The 14,790-nt window shown below is 41.3% G+C and overlaps 1 pseudogene; it reads left to right on the top strand.

Moving 5' to 3' along the window:
- The first annotated feature begins 9,437 nt into the window (after positions 1-9,437).
- The window catches only part of LOC137265546 (5-hydroxytryptamine receptor 4 pseudogene), a 59,474-nt pseudogene continuing 54,121 nt past the window's right edge, over positions 9,438-14,790 (top strand).

Here is a 14,790-nt window from a genome sequence, read left to right as displayed (position 1 = left end):
GTTTTACGGGATAGAGAGGTTCCGATTGAAGAGATGGCGTAGTACGCACCTCAGACTGTTGTTGCTAAAGCCAGTCACTCATACAATAAAACAATGCTCTTCGATGTTCCATAATACCATTTGACAACACCTTAGTTCAAGTCACATCAGAACTTATAATCAGTGCGAATCATAGTTTTTAGTCCATGAAACGCGGATCGTGGCACGATAAATGTTAAACCTAGGCGCCTCATGCCAGTTGTTTACCTGTGTTCCGATATCTTGAGTAATAACGGCTATATTCTGTAAAGAGTCTCCGCTTCAGTTCGAGCAAAGCTCTCCTACCGATATGATTAATGCTACTATCACTGATTCCTGTGACCTCATCCTTCACGAGTTTTAGATTCTACACGCCTTGCATATTTTTGTCAGGTAATATGTTAATTTAATTGATTCCTGATGGAAATGAAAGACAATCGCTCTTTTTGAGACATCACCCATTTTCTACCGAAGATCTACGATGGTAGTGTCTAAATGTGTGAATGAGTTTTAACATTATTCAGCTAATATCACGGGTCAGAATCCAGAAACTGGATTCACACATTGTACCTATGTGGGGAATCGAACCCAGGTGTTCGGCCTGAAGACCGAACGATTTAACTACTTGGCTACCCCACTGCCCCTGTGTAAGCATGCAAGTTTGTAAGCATCTCCTGAAAGATAATTTGGTCGAGGTAAATAGAATTCCAAATTGCCAAGTAACATATCGATACTGTTACGTTACATGGATGATTCCATATTGGCAGAGGATATATGCTGCTGTAGAGCGAAGACGTGTTACTAGAGCAAAGACACGTGTTACTGGAGAGAGAAAATACGTGTTAATAGAGAGTGGACATCTGTTACTGGAGAGAGGACTCGTGTTACTGAGAGAGAACAAGGACTACTGGAGAGACGGAATGTGTGACTAGAGAGAGGTCACGTTTTCTTTGAGAAAGGACACGTGTTACTGGAGAGAGGAGACGTGTTACTAGAGAGAGGGCACGGGTTTCTGGAGAAAGGACACGTGTTGCTGGAATGAGGACACGGGTTGCTGGAGGGACACACACGGGAGAGATTTACGAGTTACAGGAGAAAGGGTACATGTTACTGGGGAGAGTACGTGTTACTGGAGAGAGGGTACATGTTACTGGAGATAGGACACGTATTCTGGAAAGAGATGCGTGCTAATGCAGAGAGTGTACTTGTTACTGGAGAGTGGGTACTTGTTACTGGGGAGACTGCGTGTTACTGGAGAGAGGGTACATGTTACTGGAGAGAGGGTACTTGTTATTGGGGAGACAGCGTGTTACTGGAGAGAGGGTATATGTTACTGGAGAGAGGGTACTTGTTATTGGGGAGACAGCGTGTTACTGGAGAGAGGGTATATGTTACTGGAGAGAGGGTATTTGTTACTGGGGAGACTGCGTGTTGCTGGAGAGAGGGTACATGTTACTGGAGAGAGGGTACTTGTTACTGGGGAGACTGCGTGTTGCTGGGGAGAGGGTACATGTTACTGGAGAGAGGGTACATGTTACTGGAGAGAGGGTACATGTTACTGGAGATAGAATGCGTATTACTGGAAACAGGTACATGTAACCGGAGAGAGTGAACGAGTTACCGGTATAGGAGAGAGGACACGGGTTACTGGAGAACGGGAACGTGTAACGAGTGTTAGAAAGAACGCGTGTTAATTAGGAGAGTGATCTGACGACCAAGCCATGAAGACAAATCAGTTGGCCATTTATGACTGATTGACGTTCAGGCAATCCCATATGTATCTTTAATGATATTATGCATCTTTGATGACATTACACAACGAGTAAACCATTGTCTCCGTGGCACATCCCATTCAAACATTCTGTTTCGAGAGACGGAATAGCCAGCTTTGATTCTCCCGGCGCAATAGATCCGCCATTAAGCTACATTTTATTGTGATATCTATTTCTAAATATATGCCAAACTCTATCGAGGGCAATCACGAATACACGTCTCTGGTAAATCTCATCACTCCAAACATCAAACGCAAAACAAGCAGTAATATATTCCACGGATCCCATCGCCTGGTCTCTCAGACGGTCCAGAATAACGCTCAGCTGACGACCAGTGAAGTCCACAAGTCTTTGAAGTAGCCACACACGGTCAAGCCCCCGTCTTCTCATCCGCTAAAGAGGTGTCTTGCGTTCGACCATCTATTAACCTCGGCGATTTGCCGTTCGCTGGGTCTCCTGTCAGTCATTACAACTGACACTGTTTGTAGAACGGCAAAGGTAAATACGGATGAGCGTCTGTTGAGACAATTCCGTTATACATAACACGCGCAGAACAATCAGCCTGCCATCTTCAAGATCAGGTGCGACATTTTCGGTCTATGACGTCATTCGTGACGTCATGTCATTTACACCACAGTGAACCCGATTTCAGTTCCCCATTGTAGCAATTACAGATAATCGTCGAACAAAACGGTTTGCGTATTGCTAAATGCCCGTCTTGTCGCGAGGGATCGGTCGATAGCCACAATGGCCCGCCCATAGGTCCTGCATAAGCCCACTCGTGCAGGAGGCATGCCAGGCGAATAATTGCCCTTACTAACTTTGGAAATTATATCGCGAGGCTTTTGAAGCAAAACGCGCCGTCTTTTCTTGTCTGAATGCACCGGTTGTAATTGGCACGAAACACGAAATGCATTGAAACACAAGTAACAAGATTATTCTGATCAATATAGCAGGGTATCTTACAGATAGGGTCGCCATTACTATTTCAAGATGGCCGCCATTACTATTTTAAAATGGCCACCTGCGTGGGATCCTATAACGTATTTTTTAAACATACGATGCCATGTCTGACGTGAAGTTCTGAGGCAGTACGACTGGCTGGGGCTTAATTACAAACATACACGCATATTCAGCACACCTAATATATGTCGTCAAGAAAATATGCGCAAGCATGTCCGGCCGTGTTCTCGCCGATCCATGTCTCGTGGCTCATTGCAGCTCAAGTGAGTTTGACAGAATATGGTCAATATGGATTTGTCGTTCCATGTGAAATGTTGATTTGTCATTATCAGAGTATGCGGTTTCATCCCCGACCGAAACGACAGGGTGATTCGAGACGATTGCTAATTTTAGAAAATAAATATCATACTAACAATTACCTAATTAGTTCGAGGGTAGCCTTGCATAAGCATGACATGTTTGAGTACGCATGCGCGTGATCTCTATTTAGTGCTGCACAACAGTTGGCCCATGAAGATCCGGGGCAGAATTGGCGACTTCACCAGCCCAGGCTGTAATGGTCAGAAGGACTGTGGGGTAGCCACTTGGTTCAAGCGTTCGCACCTCACGCCGAAGACCCCAGTTCGATTCCCAACATGGGCACAATGAGTGAAGCCAATTTCTGGTCTCCACCACGGTGATATTTCTAAAATCGAAGTAGTCATTTTCTTGTGGTCGGAAGTAGTAAAGGGGTCGGGTGGTCCGGCTCAATGGTTTGATTAGTCACTTGTCATATCCACCTTGTGTAGATTGTTGCTCACGATGTCAGTCACTGGGTTGTTGAGTTCGCCGTTATATAGCTCAAAACACTTAACCATACATTTGAATCCAATATAATAATATACGTGAGATTATGTGAGTATAGTTTTACACCGCACTCAGCAATATTCCGACTATATGGAACCAGTCCGTAAATATAACAAACAATCCAGTGATCAACAGCATGAGCATCGATCTACGCAACAGGGAACCGATGACATTGTGTCAACCTTACCATCCGATTCTGTTAGTCGCTTCTTATGACAAGCGTGAATTACTGAAGATCAGTTCCAACCCGGATCTTCAGAGATTGTGTGAGAATGATGATATGTATTACGAGAAATATAGATCACGTAAAAAGTTATAGATATGATTGTCAATAACAATTATGCTTACTTGGTAATCTCTTGTACATGGGACATTTCGCCGTACATGTGGTATTAAAAGAATGTCAAATATCTTGACATTTCAATAAAAATAAAAACGAACGGATTTTAAAATTTACATTAAAGGCTTTTGGCCCGCATATATTTATCACTTACGACAGAAGGTATTTTGCAGGCATTATTATTAAATATATGTGTACCTGTGAACAGGTAAAATGAACCCTTTCACATTTACGGTCTGTGAATTCATCACGATATTACCTTGTTTTAAAAGCCACAGTTGGCTTTTATTAATATTTCGAATTGTTTCATTTGCATAAGTGATATTTGTTCAGAACTCCGGTGCAGTATTAAGTCATAATGTACTGAATAGGCGTGTCGGTTCTCGCTTGAGTAACTTTCGACAGGCTTTAGTTGTTGAGACGAGGACGACTGATTCAGCTGCCCTTCATTCCGCTGTGCAGTCTACGTCCTTTTCAGATGCTAACAAAAGGAAGTTCCATGATATTTCTTGTAATACCCAAAGAAACCTTTTCATAGATTCAAGTAACATGTTCAACTGTCTATCTTAAAGAATATCACCATGTAAATCAAAACAAAAAGGCTGGAGATAGTTCTCTTACTTCCAACAGGGTCTGTGAAATACATTTCCAGATAAAAATTACGTACGTTACTTGTTAAATGATTTTACTTCAAGCATCTTAGGGTTATAGGAAATATGGGCCTTGGTACTTACGAATATTTTCTGAAAAGGTTAGATTCGCAGACAGGTGGCTTCAGTTAGAGTGGATTATATGAGAATTGTATCCTAGCCCCAGATAATGTTACTAGATCTCACTTCAGTGATAAATCCAAACAGTAAGAGTAACACCCGTAACAACAGTAACAACAGTAACACCCGTAACAACAGTAACACCAGTAACACCCGTAACACAAGTAACACCTGTAACACCCGTAACACCAGTAACAACAGTAACACCAGTACCAACAGTACCAACAGTAACACCCGTAACAACAGTAATACCCGTAACACCCGTAACACCAGTAACACCCGTAACACCAGTAACAACAGTAACACTCGTAACGCCAGTAACAACAGTAACACCAGTAACACCCGTAACACCAGTAACAACAGTAACACCCGTAACACAAGTAACACCCGTAACAACAGTAACACCCGTAAAACCAGTTACAACAGTAACACCAGTAACAACAGTAACACCCGTAACAACAGTAACACCCGTAACAACAGTAACAACAGTAACATCCGCAACAACAGTAACAACAGTAACACCTGTAACAACAGGTAACAACAGTAACAGCAGTAACACCAGGTAACACCAGTAACACCAGTAACAACAGTAACATCAGTAACAACAGTAACAAATCATTACTCTCTGACTTGCTGAGTGTGCTTTTATTCCGAACCTTGTTTTCTATGAGTAATTGGAAACAGATGTTTCAGTATTACACCTTACCAACAACTGGCACATGTAACGGAATGAACCATATAGCACCTTAGATCGAGTAGTCTAAACAAGGCGTACTGATTATAAACTAACACAAAAGCGCACACCTTTTGGGTGATTAGTCATAATATCAAAATAAAACAAAAAACCCAATAAACACAAAAAACAACAACAGGAAAACCCCTAAGATGCAGACAAAGACCAAAAAACCCACAACGACATGACCAATAAAAACAAACGTAAATATGCAATGACTTATATCACAAAGATTTACATATTTCAAGATGGCCAAATACCCGGCAACGATTCTCTCCATCAGGGCTCGGGGATTAAGGCTATAAATATCAATAGAGATAAGATCATAAGACAGTAACTGCAAAATTACCATTCACACTCGCTGGAATTTAACCCCTTGTGCTCATATTCCAAATTTACGCGATCTATGAACTCAGTAACCTTAATTCCGCGAAGCTGCAAACGGTAAATCTGTTCTACGTTCTTTTTTTCTTTTAGTAAAGTGACATTTCTTTGATAATACAGAGGGAAATAGCTGATATCATAATGATATGGTTTCTCCATTTATTTTGTTTTTTAAAGAACGGATCTGTTTTTATTCGCGAAGATATCAGCTTAGCGTCCTTGAGGTTTATTTTCCATGTGTATTCTTATCGCTCCAACGCGAAACTTTCTTGACAATTTAAAAGCATCGTAAATAAACATTGACGTATTTGAAAATGAAGTCTATCCTCTGATGTAATACACATGTATCTGATCACCAAACTGTCCCCAGAGGTACATACTATATTACATAAAAACGCCATTCCGTTATCCTCCCTGCCGATGGAGCAGTGTTTGTCCTGCATATTGGTTCAGGTCGCTGGACAATATCCGCTACATCCTCACCAGTTTATCACCCATCCTGTACATCAAGGAACGAAAACAGCTGCTGCCGAAAGATACACATATATTCTGCATGTTTAACTCCACGAAAATCCGGGTTATACTAAAGGGATCGGGTGGTCAGACTCGCTGACTTGGTTGACACATGTCATCAGTTCCCACTTGCGATGGTCGAAGCTCATGTCGTTGATCACTGGACCGTCTCACTCCATTATTTACAGACTGCGGGCATTAGTTTCTCGTTAAACAACAATCAAACATAAACTCCATGAGGTGTGGACTGTATGTGACCAGTTACCATCATCTTGCTTTACAGAGTTGAGCTCTGTGTACGGTAGGATCCACCAAACCAGTTCACACACCGTCGTAGTAATATCCTCATGGCGTGTAACAAAAAGACCAGTGAAGGCCCGGGTTCGAAGTGATCTTCAGCAACCCTTGCTTGTCGTAAGAGGCGACTAACGGGATCGGATGGTATGGTCAGGCATGCTAACTTGGTTGACACATGTCATCGGTTCTCAACTGTGCACATGCTCTTGTTGTTGATCACTAGGATGTTTGGTCCAGACTCCACCGGTGCCATATAGTCGGAGTAACTTTTTACATGATCTATATTTCTCGTAATACATATCATTCTCACATAATCTCACAACCCCTGAAGATCCGGGTTGGAACTGATCTTCAGAAATTCACGCTTGTCATAAGAAGCGACTAACAGAATTGGATGGTAAGGTTGACGCAATGTCATCGGTTCCCTGTTGCGTAGATCGATGCTCATGCTGTTGATCACTGGACTGTTTGTTATATTTACGGAGCGGTGCCACATAGTCGGAATATTGCTGAGTGCGGTGTAAAACTATACTCACATAATCTCACGTATATTATTATATTGGATTCAAATGTATGGTTAAGTGTTTTGAGCTATATAACAGCGAACTCAACAACCCAGTGACTGACATCGTGAGCAACAATCTACACAAGGTGGATATGACAAGATATCAAACCATTAAGCCTGACTATCAGGTCCCGTTAACTACCTCTGACCACAAGAAAATGACTACTTCGCTTTTAGAAATATTCCAACAATAAAACTACAATCACTCACTCACTCGTAACAAACAGATAGTGTTTCATACTATGAAATATGTATATACATATGCAATATCCACTGAAATCGATATTCTTTTATGAAACAAGCAATATGATCGCGGACATGAATAAGCCTGCATTAGTATTAGAATCCTCAGTCCTGTATTCATAGTATTTCATAATATTCAAACCCCAGTGAATGCACGAAATGGCATCTATATTTACGAGTTTTTGTTGTTTGAAAATGCGAGCAAAGAATGCAATGAATATATATATACGTAATACACCAGCTGTGAAACACACCCATGAATGTGTTTCTATTATTCCTGTACGCCAATGGACATCGTGCACAAATATTTCGTTCTTAGTCAGTTTCGAGATGGTGTACTAATAAACATTGCAAACTTGATAAACTTGGGATAATCTACAGTCGAACACCGTCGGTACGGGACCAACATTCGAGACATCCGACCAGGGGCATATCATTACATATCACTATAAAAAATCAAAACAAAACTAGATTTCATGTATATTTATTTGTACATACATTTTTACTCAGGGGATGGCAATTACACACTATACAGCACCTGTTACAGTGTCCATCTCGAATATGTTGGATTTATTCAACAAACGAAACCAAGAATTCTGAAACTGACAGGCATTTGGTGATGACATGAAAGCGAGAGTAGATAACCACTCTCGATGCATGACAAGTCTTTGTAAGAGATTCACAAAGTCATTGGAGAAGTGGCCAAAGGTGTAATATTTGCTATTACCCTGTCATAGTGGAGTACAAATTCTAGATTCAGAAAGCCTCGGTGGCTGAGTGGGCTAGACGGCTGACTTTGTGTGCAGGCAATTAGACACCTGACTAGGAGGGTTCGAATCCCTGAGGGGACTCAGCCCAACAAAGGTACTAGAATCAGCACTTTACTGAGAACGTGTAAACCCAAATTTAACATATGTTATATATGTATACAGATTAATTGTTTTCAGTGTAAATAACACTCTAAATCAACACACACGTGTGTGTGCACGCGCACATACATACATGGCGTCCTAATTTACATTCATTAAAAACTTGATAAGCGTGAGGTAAGCTATATTTTACAGAATAATTAGTTTCAGTTTAAATGGTAATTGGGACGGTGGGGTAGCCTAGTAGTCAAAGCGTTCTCTGGTCATCCTGAAGGCCGGGGTTCCATTCCCCACGAGGGTACGATGTGTGAAGCCCATTTCTGGTGTCCCCTGCTGTGATATTGCTGGAATATTGCTCAAAACGGCGTGTATCTAAACTCACGTACTCACTAAATGATAATCTATGTCAATGTGTAGATCTGTGCCAAATGAATTTTTGTGTTCTTCTGTAACGATTGACTTATGTCATATGTTTAAGTTGAAGTTTTTAAGATAACACTGCTTTGGCCTGTGCTGGGGATGGGATCGGGAATCTGTGTAAGATTGTGAAAGTCGAACCACTCATAAATCTACACAAAGTGTAATCTGATCTGCCCCTCGTACCGCTGATGTTAAACTGTGGGTGAGTGAGTTTAGTTTTAATCCAGCCATATGGCGGCGGTCTTTAAATAATCGAGTCTGGACCAGATAATCCAGTGATCAAAAGCATGAGCATCGATCTGCATAATTGCTTAAAGTATGGCATTTCCCCCCAGTCCTATCTATCACATTCGGGAACGTAAGAATAATTTACGGAAAGTTTCTAATGAAAGACATATACGTGCATCCAACGTGAATCTATCATACGTACAGGTATTTCGTTCACAACAGACAAATGGGAAAGAAGAAAAAACAACCTTATAGTTAAACCAGACGTTAACGAGTCCGACTCTGCAACAATTCTGCACAAGCTCGCTTCAATACTTTCCAATCCTGCAGTGCTGGTACCAGCGCTATCACATACCATTCCTCTGATTCCAGAAGCTATTGTGCTCTAACGCCTCTGGTTTTTCTCGTTGGACATGCTACCATTGATTGCCGAGCACATCCCAGCATAGGAACAGCCTCGACTGCTGCCACTCGCTGTGTGCGAGATATATGTCACTGCAGAGCAGCAGTGTTGAGATGACGCTTTATAGGATTCTGGGTCTGGAGAAGTTTTTTAGGATCCCAAGATGATCGTTAAGGTAAGATAGGTTTTAATTGATGCTGATTAGTTCAATTGTTGACGTATATATCTCTGGGAATGTATCCGGTGAACAGCTGGTGAAATGAACCTTCATACAATGCATTGGAAGCGCTGAAGGAAAGGAACAACTTTGTGGACGGACAAAACTGATACTGAATTGATTCATTGTACTATGTATCATGTTATATCCGGTTATAATATAATATATAATGTTATTATATTTGTCGTTGATTAATAGTGGAGATAAAATGAATAGATCGTGTTTATGTTATTGAATATGTATACGAATATACATGAGTATGCAGGTACGTGTGCGTGCGTGCGTGCCTACCAGGCTACCATACGCTAGACACGAGAAATGTTTTTTTTTATTTTAATGGACGGCAGAGATACTCGCCGCATGTCAACAAAGTACCCCGCTCAGTCACCTGTGTTAGTGACGCCAAGTCGATCGGTCTGTGTTTCATCCCCTTAATACCAAGCGCCAGACAGGATAAAACACGTGCCATTTTAAACCACATTTCGGTACCACGCGGCCAATGGACACAGCAGCCCTCCGACAGGACAAACGCTCTGTCTCCTTAGTCGGTTAACAATGAAGCCCGGACAAAAGCTTTTCATAGAATAGATGTGTTATAGATTATATCACAACTTCTTTATTTGTTACACGAGAATGGATCTGAATAAATCTTAGGTTTTAATACTCTACATAGCATGTGGAAAAAATATATGGTTTGAGTATAAGTGTGTTGTTGTTGCATACAGACTTGCATACAGAGCCTGTATTGTTGCACACGGAGTCTGCATACAACAGTTTGTGTATTTCGTTGTCGACCATGTCACAATGAGACGAGTATTTAAGTTTGTCGCCTCCTCCTGCAACAAACGATAAGTAACATTGCACACATAACTACATACTGTTTGAAATACCAGTTTAATTTGAGAGTGTGACTTGGTTAAAATCACATCAACAATATTGTAACTTTGCGCAGCTGACTTGCTTAGTTCGTGTACGTGCACAAGCAAAATAGCAAAGGATTATCGCAGAAGTAGTTCCCTTTGCAGACATCTGTCACTGGTGAAGCTCTGTATATCTGTACCCGACCGAGTTCACCTAATATAAGTCGCCGTTATAGCTCCGTGATGCTTAACTTCGTTAGATGGAATACCATGTTTATTGATATGTATTGTGGAGTGAGTGAGTGAGTGAGTGAGTGAGGTGTGAGTGAGTGAGTGAGAATGGGCTTCACACATTGTACCTCTGTGGGGAATCGAACCGGGGTACTTCGGCGTGACGGGCGAACGCTGTAACCACTAGCCTACCACGCCTCCCCCGATCAACTGTAAAACTGGTACCAGCTCTGACATAAGTTTGTCGATCATATTTTCATCAATATATTTCATGCAGTCTGTTGTCTTTAATTGTTACTTAATTTGTAAATTGCAGCATTTGATTTTTATCAATAACGTTGAGTTTTTCTTTGATGACGATATGTGGGGGAGAAATGTTCGTCACTCTCGGAAAAAGGAACTTTTAATTGCAGCACGTCTAACAGATATTTCAATAATTGTTTAGCTGTATTGATTTGGCCTGGAGTTGTTTGACGCTACACATCAGCATCATTACAAAGCTTAATGAGTAATAGTAATGACTAACATGTGTCAACAGGTGAGTGAGTGAGTGAGTGAGTGAGTGAGTGAGTTTGGTTTTACGCCACATTCAGCAATATTCCAGCTATATGGCGGCGGTCTGTAAATAATAGAGTCTGGACCTGACAATCCAGTGATTAACAACATGAGCATCGATCTGCACTGAACTGGGAACCGATGACAAGTGTCAACCAAGTCAGCCAGCCTGACAACCCGATCCCGTTAGTCGCCTCGTACGACAAGCATAGTCACCTTTTATGATAAGCATGGGTTGCTGAAGGCCTATTCTACCCGTGACCTTCACGGGTCAAACAAGTCAAGGGGTGGTGGGGTAGGTTAGTTGTTAAAGTTTTTGCTTGTCACGCCGAAGGCCCGGGTTTGATTCTGCACATGGGTACAATGTGTGAAGCCCATATCCAGTGTCCCCGGCCGTGATATTGCTGGAATATTGCTAACAGCGGCGACATAAAACTAAATTCACTCACACACTCAGCCAGGGAACATGGCCACCCGATCCCATTTATAGCCCCTTAGGACAATATCCTAGTATGGATAAGTGATAATCATATGCAGCCCGATCTACAGTGGTCTATTTGCATTGCATAGGGTAAATAGGTAGGCTTGTGGTTGAAACGATATTTCGTCACGGAGACAACCGGGTTCGATTCCCTCACAGAAATGATGCATGAAGCGCTTTTCCTAACTCACTCATCCGCTTTGTTTTGCTATTTAACACGAACAGACGCATTTGATCCGTTGCTTCCAAGGGAGTTAACCCATCCGGTGTCCTGCGGAATTTTGCTCATGGTCAAATGTTGCGATAACATCAAAATCAGGTAAAATGATACACCCGGGCTAGTCACACATACTCATGCGGTTAGGACTATTAGACTTAGGGCTATTTACACGCTAACCATGTAGACAATAACACTCAGCTTTAGAAAATCTGACACTCATTGCTGCTTTCAAAACTTTTCACCAACAGCGGTTTTGTTGCTTAAGGCTTAACGTTGGCTTATATTTAACTTAAAGTTGGCTTAAGGCTGACTTAAGTTCTAAAGCAGGCTCTACATGTAGGCATTTCCGTGTACGTATTGTCGTGTAAATAATCGTTTACTATACGGCATTTGTAGGCATTGTATTCTGGCAATACATATTAGATGGCAATTGATCTATAAATCAATGTTTGTGGAATGTATTTTACATGTTGGGTTTTGTCTTGTTATTGCTGTTGTTTAGTTGACTGGCTATCATGTAGCAGAGCCTTAATTGTACTAATATTTAATTGGCTCAGGCTGTAGATATTTGCATTGAGAAACGTCAATTGCGATTTGTGTTGTTTCAAAGGCAGTGTGCGAAATGGCCCGTTAGCCTGTTGCTCGTAAAAATCCAGTCGGTTCAGTAAATCTCCACAGTCATTGTCCCGACTAGTGGCAAGTGAATTTTGTAAATATAGCACCCTCTCCGACTTGTCAAGTTATAAAACACTAAATCGTGCAAGATTATCATATTAGCAGCCTATTATTTAACCCGTGTCTGCAATAAAATTTCAGGGTAGTGATTTCTTTGTGGGCTAGTAACTTTCAGGCATAGCTTGCCCGACCCGCGAACAAAATTTGGAAACTATTTTGCAGACTGTTCACAGGAACTTATCCACGCTGTCTCACAGTCTCTGAACCGTATTAATTTAGTTCTCCAACAGGCTAGGCGTCAATGCAGTGCTAAAGCCCTAAATTGTAGCAAGTCTAGATTTCCCCATTCTCTTCCCACAGAGGTTGCGCGTGTCATATCTTCCTACGTAACCTCTGTTCTAATAGGGCCATATTTCCCGGTCATCGATAAATCCCCTTGCTGCAAAAAATCGCAACAGGAATTATCTCCCTTGTTACTATCCAGTCAGAACAGGCGTTAAATAGACCCAGCTCCAATATGGCGGCCCTCATGGAGTTGGTTCACCGACGTGCGAAGGAAAGATTCTGTGTTTCATGTTTAACTGAAAATCAGAAACTGGCAATAGAAAGTGCAGGGATCAGTCGCCAGGATGTGTTTGTAGAAACAGAAACTGGTAGTGGGAAGTTTTCCCGATGCATGCGGAAATTACCGAGATCTTGAGAATGATCACTCTTGAAACAACGTCACAGATTGCACAACTAAATCTGAATACATGCAATCTCGAACACTCGCACCATGGAAGGGCCGTATTAGAACAGAGGTTACGTGGGAAGATATGACAGGAGTAACCTCTGTGGGAAAAGAATGAGATTTCCCCATGTTCAGGAATCTCTGGTCGCCATTGGTATCCTTTTCATTTTAAGTAGGCTGATTTGTTCCATTCAAAAAAATTATATTCAGAGCCTACACGTAAGTCTAGAATTTCTCAGTCGTTGATAGATACAAAACCTTGCTTGGCAACTATATAGGCATCTACACAGACACGTTGCTATTTCTGTGTAATAAAGACGTTGTTCTCGATATGTTTTTGGCCACGTCTAAATTGTGATTTGCTTTTGTTGTATGGAAGAACGCATAGGAAGCGTACAACAAGGACTGCGATTGTAATCTGATTGTAAGATTACACCAGTTAATATATATTTATGCTGATGATTGTAATATGACATTAGTTTATTATACGCTTAACTCGATATCAGTGAAGCTATTGTGGTGGTAGCGTCCTCGGTAAATATTCATTGTCCAGTCTTGGCACAGTTTAGCAAAACCCTCGTAAGCCTAAGATCTCGTAACTTTTCTGGTAGCACCCGTACCTCCTACACTGTAACACTGACTGACGATAGCGCTTCAAGAGCTTTGTAAAACGTGGCCCTGGTTGTAATATATCTTTTGTTTAATGGAAACTGAAGGCGAAATTAATCAAACTGATTGTGGTTTTAACTGGCTCGTGAGTTGACTACTGCAGTGAATATTTATCGTCCAGGTTGTAAAATGTCTTTGCTTTATCATCAGCACATGACGTTATTGATAACAATATGAGGCTCAATAAATCGTCAACTGAATGTATATCAATTAATTGGCAGTAAATATTTGTGGCAGTGACTGAGATATAGCTGACGTGTACGCGGCGATATGCGTGACTGTGGTTTCATGTTTTCACTGGCTCGTCATGCTTTTACAGTATGAATAGAAATTAATGAGAATTTAAAGATTGTAATTTTGTAATTTTGTATTTATTTTTCACTCATTACATATTAAATGAATGTGGATATTAGCAGAACATAACTTCAGATTCAAAGACAGGTGAACAGTTAGTATTTTGTCAAGTCACCATGGGCAGGAATGCAGGTTTTCAAAGCGGTGGGGCATACTACTGATCAGAGAAGTTAGAACGTCGTGGTCCCAATATCTGACCACCTCTTCTCTTATTTCAGCAATAATTTTTCTTATTGACACAAGTCCCCATACATTTTCTAATGAATTTAGGCCAGGGCTATAGCTTGGCTAATCTAATAATGTCATACTTTGGGTCCGAAACCAGGCCTATGAATGCTTTCAACGTTGTTTTGGTTGGTAAAAACGAAACTGTGAGCAGATGGAAGCCTCAAGTTTTCTCCACTTGGTTGCTTTGGTTGACAAGTGTCACTGCT

The sequence above is a fragment of the Haliotis asinina genome, chromosome 15 (assembly GCF_037392515.1).
Source record: "Haliotis asinina isolate JCU_RB_2024 chromosome 15, JCU_Hal_asi_v2, whole genome shotgun sequence".
Classification (NCBI taxonomy): Eukaryota; Metazoa; Mollusca; class Gastropoda; order Lepetellida; family Haliotidae; genus Haliotis; species Haliotis asinina.
Note: the sequence above shows the minus strand (reverse complement) of the source record. Positions and strands in the feature narration are given on the sequence as shown.